Consider the following 9,789-nt stretch of genomic DNA (forward strand, 5'->3'; position numbering starts at 1 on the left):
GATGAAGGGAACAGGAGCTCGGATGTGGGGCGAGAAGAAAGGTGAGGCAGAGACCGCGAGGAAGGAGAAGCTATTTATATAGTCTTGTTCGGCGGTACAGCGGTGGCGACGAGGTCTCTCCCGAAGCGCCTAGGGCCAGCGATTTCAGCGGCGACCGACGAATGAAACAAACCAGTCGGTTGCAATCTAGTCAACAGCCAAAGTTTGACCATCTATCCCCAGCAAAATCGCCAAACGCACCCAGAAGCGCACTCTGCCAGCTCCCCCACAAATTAATGTGTCACTATCCTATTGGCCCGATTTTTACTGATAGGAAAAAGTCAAGAAAACCACATAAACTAAACCTGGCTAGGTTTAGTATATGTAAAATGAAGCTTTACTGGAAAAAAGAAAGTCTAATAATTGAACTTCAAAAGTGCAGTACTCCTACTAATTCTTGAGACTTCAAGAGCTTGATCAGAGCGACTAAAGGATGCAAGTCGGCACCAGTCTTCCTTGCACGAACTTTGAATTATCGACTCAGCATTGTTGGTGTCAGATCGACCAATAGTGGATGGCTTGAATAACACCTCGGTACCTCTCCACGTCACTGCCGAACCCTCAGTACTTCCTTCTATAGTACCTGTTACCTGAACTTTTTTGTTGTTGAGAAAGCTATGAAACTTTACGGAAACAGAAATTTGACTTTACCGAAATCTAGTGCTTGAACTCTTTTTAAAAACTACAGTATATACTACTGACTTTGTTTCTAAATATTTGTCTTTCTATAGATTTCAACAAATGACTACATACGAAGTAAAATGAGTGAATCTACACTGTAAAATATGTCTACATACATCCGTATGTTGTAGTTCATTTGAAATGTCTAGAAAGACAATTATTTAGGAACGGAGGGGGTATAATACTAAGAGAACTGTAAAACTGTAGTACTCTCTTCGATCCATGTTAATTGCCGCTGGTTTAGTACTCTCTTCGATAGGAAGTACTGTTTTTTTCTTTGACTTTTTTTGAAACGGAATCCTTCAGACTTCGGACTTCCAAGGACTTGATCAGATTTACCATGGACTTGATGTCAGCATCAGTCTTCCTTGCACGAGCTTCGAATTCTCGGCTCAGCATTGTTGGTGTGAGATCGACCTAGCTAGTGCAGGCCTTTAAGAAGACCCCGGTATTTTCGCACGTCGCCGCCGAGCTCTCCGTACTTCAGCCGCATGAAGACCTGCAGCGCGCGCACGCCGGCGGCAGCTGCTAGGCGAGGGCTCCCCAGCGGCGGATGGAAGCTGAGGTAATCGGCGATGTGCTCCAACCCCAGTGGCATGGCCGGGCAGCCGGCCGCCATCGTGGCCACATCATAGACCTGGTCGCCGAGGTAACGCCGCACGGCGCCGTTGAACCCGGCCACGTCTCACGGCAGCGCGGCCCCGCCCGTGATGATCTTGAGCAGGTACGCGACGTGGTAGGCCCCGGCGTAGGTGATCCAACTCCGCGACCGCCCATGCCGAGGCCGAGCGCTGATCAGGCCGGATTCAAACAGCTTCCTGCTTAGCATGTCGGCGCTGACGCCGTGGTCGCGCAGCGCGCTGACGTCGAGGCCGCGGCCGGCGAGGTACGCGAGGGAGTTCTCGTCGTGCGGGTCGGCCTGGGGGCGGAAGTCGCGGAGGTTGAACTCCCAGGCGGCGAAGTACCCGCCGTCGCTGTCGTAGAGGGCGATGCCGAGCTGGAGCGGCTTCAGGCCGTCTACGTTGGCCTTCACGAGAGCGTAGCGCTGCTCGGCGGTGAGGGCGTTGTGGTCCTGGCTGGGGTGGTGGACGACGCCCGGGTAGTGCACGGCGACGGCGACATACTGGGCTCTGCTGGCGACGTGGCGGAGGTTGGCCGATTGGTAATTGAAGTTGGACGCCCACACGGAACGCAGCGGGACCGCGGACTGTTAGGATTTACTTGAGTCGTGTAGGTCCAGGACTTAGCCTAGTTTTTCCTTCTATTATTTCATGTACGTGACAGCCCTGCGTGGTGTCACAACATGGACGTAGTTTGCTTGGCGTAGAAGTATAGGGCCGGGTCGTGCGGTGAGCACAACGGGCTGGTAGCGATGTGCACGGCCTCGATCCGTTTGACGTGGGATGGCACGTTTATAGCGACGGGAGCGAGCTGTGCGGGCACGATCGTTACGCAAGAAATAAGAAGAGAAAACAGAAAAGGCCGCAAGCCAGTTCGTGGCGCAAAAACCACTTCGTGCCTCTCTGAACTCTAGCTGAATCTCATCAGTAGATCGAGCGAGCGAGCGAGAGAGTTGCCCAGTGGCAACGACAATTGGCATCAAAGCCTCGTCAGAGATCCTGTCGACATGGCCGGCGAAAAGAAGCCGGTGCAGACTGAGAAGGGCGACAAGTCAGGGTCGAGGTCACCATCGAGGTCACCAGCGCGCTGTTCGCGATCACTGTCTCGCTCTCGCGACGCGGACGGAGCCGCACGATCCGTTGCCGCAAGCTGGCGGCGCCGGTGGTGCAGAAGGTGATCCGTGAGTCTGGATCGGCGAACTGGCCGATGCTGACCAAGACCAACTACAACGACTGGTCGCTCCTGATGAAGGTGAAGCTGGAGGCGCGTGGCTATTGGGACGTCGTCAAGCACGGCGACATCGACTTCCACGAGGACCGTATGGCGCTGGAGGCCATCCTTGGAGCGGTGCCACCTGAGATGGTGGGCACGCTGGCTGTCAAGCCGTCGGCAAAGGCGGCGTGGGACGCGATCGCCACCATGCGCATCGGCGGCGACCGCGTGCGCGCAGCCAAGGCCCAGTCGCTAGCGCGGGACTTCGAGACCATCGAGTTCCGCGACAGGGAGACCGTGGATGATTTCGCGATGCGACTCGGCTCCATGGTCACCAACCTGAACATCCTTGGCGACAAGGTCACCGAGTAGAAGGCGGTAAGAAAGTTCTTGCATGTGGTGCCTCCACGGTACTCGCAGATCGCCCTGTCCATTGAAACACTTATTGACCTCGATACGTTGAGCATTGAGGATCTAACAGGACGCGTCAAAGCGGCCGAGGAGAGGTTTGATCACGGCGGCTCAGGGCAGGCCGGTGGAAACCTGATGTTCACTGAGGAGCAGTGGCTGGCGCGCTACAGGCAGCGCGAGCAGGGCGAGGGGTCGTTGTCGGGGATATACCCCGCGGTATGGCCCGGCCGGAGTCGTAAACCGGCCGGGACTTGGTAAACCGGCGGATAGTTAAGATAGATGGCTAAGACAGACGGTAAACCGGCAAGTGTTAAACCGGCAGACAATGTTAAACCGGCAGACAATGTTAAACCGGCAGACAATGTTAAACCGGCACAATGTTAAACCGGCAGACGTTGTTAAACCGGCACAATGTTAAACCGGCAGACGTTGAGAAGCCCAGGAAAGGAAGTCAAAATAGTTTAAGTTAAAGTCCGAGTTGAACTCCACATGTAACCCGCCCCTTCAACATATATAAGGAGGGGCAGGGCTCCCCAAAGAGGAACAAGCAAGAAACAATCTCTAGGGCTAGACACAACTAGAGGAGAGCCGGTTTACGGCGACTCCCTCGTGATGATAATGAGATCTAGCCTCAAACAGCATGTAGGGTTATTACCAGATGATGTTTCCCGGGGCCCGAAGCTGTCTAAATCTTTGTCTTGTGTTGCGTTCTCTCGATTCCGCTCAACCCCTCTCAAGCTACCACATAAGTGCGTTGGCCTCGCGACTAAGTCCTCACACTAGGACATCTGACGTGTTAATTCCACGACAGTTGGCGCCCACCATGGGGCCTGCGCACGATGGTGTTGAGTTCTTGAAGGGATCTCTCCTACGGACCGAGAAGCTCGTTGTGGGATAGACGATGGTTTGAGTTTAAGAAATTACGGTTATGCCAGAGGCCCTGCCGCTGCTGCAGGTTGAAGATGTGTTTGAGATCGATCAGTGCACACATCACATCACAGGAACCGACATGATTGCAAGAGAAATATTGATAGCGTGTTGTGCGATCAAGGAGCAGTCGGATCACAAGTCGTCGATACCGCGGTTTCCTGTCGCAACCCGTCTCATCTGTGCGCCAAATCCCGATGGTGTCTGTCGCTACTGCTAGTACTGTTTCCGAGTTGTAGAGCACCACGTCATCACACAAGGTCAACAGGGTCTGTACTTTTCGTGAGTTACATACTGCAGAGGAGGAGGGCGTGGAGTGACCAAGTCAACTACGACCCGGACATGGACGCAAGCGCTGATTCAGCCCTTGCTTTGCGACGCCCTAGCCTCTGCCTGAGAACCGGCCTAGTGGCCATCCGAGCCGCGGCGGTTTTCGCCTCTGCCCAAGCCTCACTCCGCGTCATCCCGCCTCTACCGATATGGCCGCAGGTGTGCCGCAAGTGACAAACTGCCGACCGCCTCGCCACTGCTGCGTTTCCAAAGATCCAACCCACCGGCCGCTGCCGAGCCACCATTCCGGCAGCATTTCAGCTATGCCAAGTCGCCGGATCACCCCCATCTCCGCTAAACCGACGAGCGCCTCGAGCCTCTTCTGCTACTCCTCGTGAGAGAGCTACAGCGTGCCGAGTTACCCGAGTCCGAGCGCGCCGAGCTTACCCCCAGGCCGCGGTGGTGGCAGAGGTAAGTCGTCGCTGCTGCCCTGCCTTACTATTCTGCTTTGCCAGCGCGGCCTAGTCTCAGACTTCAACCGCCAGGCCGTCATGCCTCGTCGGATTACCTCCTCCGCCGTGGTTTGCCGGCGCATCGACGCCGCCTGTTTCGATTCGGCCACGGTCTCTTCAGATTGTTGTTACTGAGCCGCCCCATTGCCACGGATCCGTTCTTAATTCTTATGCCTCCTCGACCCGCTGTGATCCTCTGCTATCTTCGCGTGATCCGAGCCGCCGAGGTCCTTTGCCTAAACCGCCGTAACCGCGAAAACCGCCGGGGATTCAAGAAGTTCGCTGCTCCATCTCACCGCTGCGCCCTGCCAGGGTCTCCCACGCCTGAGTCGCTTCCGCCTCCGTGGAATTGCCGTTCCAGTGTTGAACCGCCACCGGGTCATACCGCGACGGAGGAGGCAACCGGGTCACACGGCCACCGGGTCATATCGGCGTTGTGTCCCCGTCACCAACCTGAGCGGGAGCCTCGCCTCCCCTCGCGCGGACGCCTGGTCGCGCCCCTTCCGGCGGTGCTCATTCCGATAACCGTCGGCTCGGCCTCGCCCCCCTTTGTGCCCGCTGCAGGCCGCGCGCCTCTCCAGCTTCCGCAGCCGCGAGCGCGCCGGATCCACCAAGTCATCTGGCTCCTCCGTGCCCATGACGGCTTCTCCACGCCCAAAGTACGTGCCCCGCGCCGCTCCGCTTTGACCGGTCCCGACCAAGCCCGTTCCGGCCGCTGGTGCGCCCTTACTGCTGTACTCCGGAGCCGTTTTGCTTCTGCTGGCTCGGCCCACCCCGCATCCTGCCTCTGCTTCTGCTAAAGAGCCGTCATCGAGCACCTCCTCAACCGGAGATGCCGAGGGGCGCCGCTCCGCCTCGCTGCTATCCCGGTATTGAATCGCCGCCGGGTCAAGTGGACCCAGCCACCACGTCACAGCAACGGCTTCGGCCTCCACAAACAGTCATTGCGCCTCCGCCATCGCCGGTTCGTACCTGCAACCGCAATGGCCTTGTGTCGTGTCTCCATGGAGCCGCCCGTCGGCATCCCTGCGTACCGAGCTACCCCATCCATGCTGGCTGTGACCCAGGCTGTCGCGCCTTGGCTCACCGCCTCGCCCAAACTGATTGTGTTGTGCCGGTTCGCCGGACCTCTGCGCGTCCGCGCACCCCGCGTCACAGCGGCTGCAGCTCTGGGCGCTCCGCATCTCCCGCGAGCTCGCCTCCACCGTGACCCGCCTATTTCGCTCCGGGTGCCTGTTAAACATGCCGCGGGAGCCTGTAGTTTGAAGACCTTGGAAGCGACAAGAACAGACTCATGGTGCAGATTGAACGGCCTGCGGAGGGATTGCCCCCAAGAGTTCATGGAGGCCGGGCCAACTCTGATTTTTTCTACTGCTCGTTTCCCAAACTAGCCTGAACTGTGCGGACGAACTGCCTCGACCTGCCATGGCCTCGCGCTGCCGGGCAAGTGTGACCCGCCGGTGTGAGCTTGAACTGCTTTCGCTCGCCTCGGCCACAAGCCACCTCCGCCGCGGCAGTGTTTTGCTGCCTGACGTGCGCACCGCTCCGACCACAAGCCGGCCCCGGGTCACCGTCGGTGCAGGCTGCCACTCCAAACCCGACGCGGTAACGGGCGCACCTCGTCGACCAGCCGGAGCAACGTCGATGTGGCCGGTTCATCTCCGCGCCCGAGACGCACCTCCGCACCAACCGGACGGATATCATTTTGAACCGCCAGATGCTGCTGTCGCCATCGCCTTACCATCTTGTGACAAGCCGCCGCTCTATCTTCACTGTGGTGGCGGGTCATGCATTACCGCGGCCTTGAACCGCCGTCGCCATTTTTCTCATGATACCCTGAGTCACTGCGTTGGACGCCAGCCTGTCTCCGCTTCGTGGACCGTCTTGAGCTGCCGCGAGTCTCCCGTGAACCGCTCTGACTTCCGCCGGTTCACCTTTGCTGCTATGGACTCGGCCGATGTGACCCGTCTCTTGGTTGTTGCCACACCGATCTGTGTTGAGCTATGGTATTATTTCGTGGAGGTAACGAGTTCAAATGGCAAGACCTGGTGATTAAAATACAAGGTTGGAGCTGGGATGCCAATAATAAGCTGTGTGTGCATGCCATATCAAAAAGTAAATCATGCCAAAAGGGAGAGGGAGCAAGATCTCACACAGAGAAACAAGCTAAAGGACTCACGGTCTGAACTAAGTATGCTACTGATTGATGGGAACGACCCATTTCAGAATTTGATGGATAAGTGGTTAGTTGATTAGACGTGAAGGCTTTCACTCGGTCAACAGTTACTACCTTCGGAAAAAAAACTGACTCGGTGGGTCTGTTCTGAACCGCTGCAGCCTCTGCATCTCACCACCAGCATATTTGACTGGTTCGACGTTTCACGGAAATACCAGGTCCTATCCACTTTATTTATGTTATCAATGCATGTTGAATTCCTTTGAGAACAATTATTCTCCTTTTAATCTTTTTATACACAGGACAACGGTCCCATGTTCGCAGTGGAGACAACAAGTTTATCTGTCGTTCAAATGTCTCAGGACAGTTGTTCATCGCTAAAGAGGAGTTATACTGTGGATACGGAGTGCATGACATCATCGTTTTGCACTGACATTTATCCATGTTGTTTCGCTCAACAGAAGCGCTTAAAGTCGCTACCCTTGCAGACTGATTTCCATCAATACATCAAGGTTATACCTGGGCACACAAGTTATCAACAAACGTGTGCAAGTTGCCACCCCTCAATCCGGTCTATTTCAACAAATCTGGAGCAGATCATAATATATTATCAGCCTCCAACGAATGGCTCAGTGAATTGGAGTACAAATCGTTGCTACTGTAATTTGGGTAATTCCAACAATCAGCGTGGATGACCCACTGGCCGGGTTACTGACACAATTCCAATGGGATCATTTATAACCCGCCACAGTTGACCTCAAGTTTCCATGGATTCACATCGCGTTATCAACGCCAAGAATATACAATGAGTGTTGTAAAGTTCATCAACTCGCCACTTCGCCTCCAGCATCAACACATTTTTGCGTTCCGCTGTTCAACCATATGCCGGTTTATGTCACAGTCAAGAATGGAGAATCTCAAGCCAACCCCTCGAGCCATCTTAAAACTTGGGGGCTACGATGACATGACTTAGCGAATCTTGCCAGTTTCAGCAAATTCAAAAACCCCAGGACGATGAAGGGAAAGATAACCCAGTCCCGGAGGCTACTGTTATATTGATGAAAATTTAAGGGCCGTCAGAGAATTTCCGGCTCAAAAAGTATATAAAAAAATCCTGACTCAATGAAGAAGTTCCGGGTCATCAGAAAGGATTCCGGTTCAAAATCCGGCTCAAGGGAGGTCAGTCTCATTGAAGCTCTCCAAATATCCGGTTTACAATCCGGTTCAAAGGAAATTTATCTATCATGAAGCTTTGAAGCTCTCAAATCCGGTTCAAAATTCCGGCTCAAAAAGAATTCATCTCTCGCAAGTTCGAGTTCTCAAAAAAGTTAAAGGTTACCAAAGAGGACTTGTTGCCATGACGCGCGGTTCAAACATGGGTATCCCGCCTTATTGGCTTATCACATTATTGGTTACATGAGGGCTTCAGCTGACAAAGCGGAGTTCTGTTCATTAATCCGGCTATCACGCCACAACAAAGCTTGGGAGCTTCACACCCAAGGGGCCAAAGAGAGTTTTGTTGCTACGCACAGCTCAAACATAGGCACCTAATGAGCACAGCTCATCATGTTACTTGGGGGCTCCTTGTGTCAAATACACAGGAGTTTGAACGGACCCTTGTAACTGGGTATCGACCCATGGCTTGGAAGCCTGGTATATTTACCTAAAATCCCGGGTTAACCTGCCTTCATCAAGTAAGACACTCCTATCCAGGTCATCCTGGCACGGCCCTTCGAACATTTGACAGTTACTCTCATTGAGACCCTGCACTTGTCAAAGTTAAAACGGTGATTGGTTAGTTGGAGGTCCATCTTAAAAGGCTTTGTTAAATGGTTCAACTCAGTGGCCTGGCAGCCCACAAAAAGCCTCAAATTTGGGCCTGGCAGCCCCCAAAAAGCCTCGACTACACGGTTTTATTTGCCTTTGTCAAGAGTTTTCTCTTTTGATAAATTTTATGTTGAACCGGTTTCTTTGACCTGGTATGACTTCTCAGTCATCAAATTAACCCGATGTTCATTAACCCGGCTCGACTTTCAACTACAAGTTGTCAGTACATAATCACTTATAATCCGGTGTTTATTGACCCGGCCTAGCTTTGGACTATAAGTCGCCAGCATATATTTGGATTGCGCCATTGGAATTATGCGCTTATAAATCATTGGGTATATTATTCAAATAGCCAACATGGCTGGATTTCTATTATGGTTATCAATAACCAGTATTATGATTAAGGTTTTCAAAGTCGCTTTAGCGCAATGGATATCATATTATCAATGGATATGATTTTTATTCTACAATTGAAGGAATAGTCCCGAGTTGCTGTAGGCTTACAACCCGACACTTGGGGGCTACATTATTTAAGTTGAGATTACTTCAAATATGCAAGTCTCAAGTCGCTGCAAGCATGCACCATGACACTTGGGGGCTAATGCAAAGTCATTCTTTGTTCATCTTATTGAAGACCCGACTCATCACATTATAATGAGCCGGCCCTTGGGGGCTACCAATTGCTCCTGTCAACAATTCAAGGTACAAAGCTTTTTTATTCATTATATTGAAGGGTCCACTGCTCAGTTGGTAAAGCATAAGGCTCTTAACCTCGTGGACGTGGATTCAAACCCCATAATGGGGATTACATCATATGATGTTATTTTCATTGAAGTATATATCAAGTCCCAGCTCAATATTATTTTGTCTTAAGCTGTTGCTGTTCAAAGTTTACAAGATCATATTTACAAAGTCCCTGCTCATTATTGCATAATGACTCGGGCCTTGGGGGCTACACTGGTTGAAGTTTTTATGAGCATCAGGAAATTACAAGTCCCAGGTTGTTGCAAGCATGACAACCCGGCACTTGGGGGCTACATATGTGGAATACTCAATTCTGACTAGTGATTGAGATGAACAACCTGGATTTCTTCAAGATTGTGATGTTTATAT

At 52.8% G+C, this 9,789-nt stretch overlaps 1 pseudogene; it reads right to left on the reverse strand.

The window, feature by feature from the left end:
• Positions 1–1,141: 1,141 nt before the first annotated feature.
• LOC119292512 lies at positions 1,142–2,320 on the reverse strand (annotated as a pseudogene).
• Between the last annotated feature and the right edge of the window lie 7,469 nt (positions 2,321–9,789).

Source organism: Triticum dicoccoides, chromosome 4B (assembly GCF_002162155.2).
Source record: "Triticum dicoccoides isolate Atlit2015 ecotype Zavitan chromosome 4B, WEW_v2.0, whole genome shotgun sequence".
Classification (NCBI taxonomy): Eukaryota; Viridiplantae; Streptophyta; class Magnoliopsida; order Poales; family Poaceae; genus Triticum; species Triticum dicoccoides.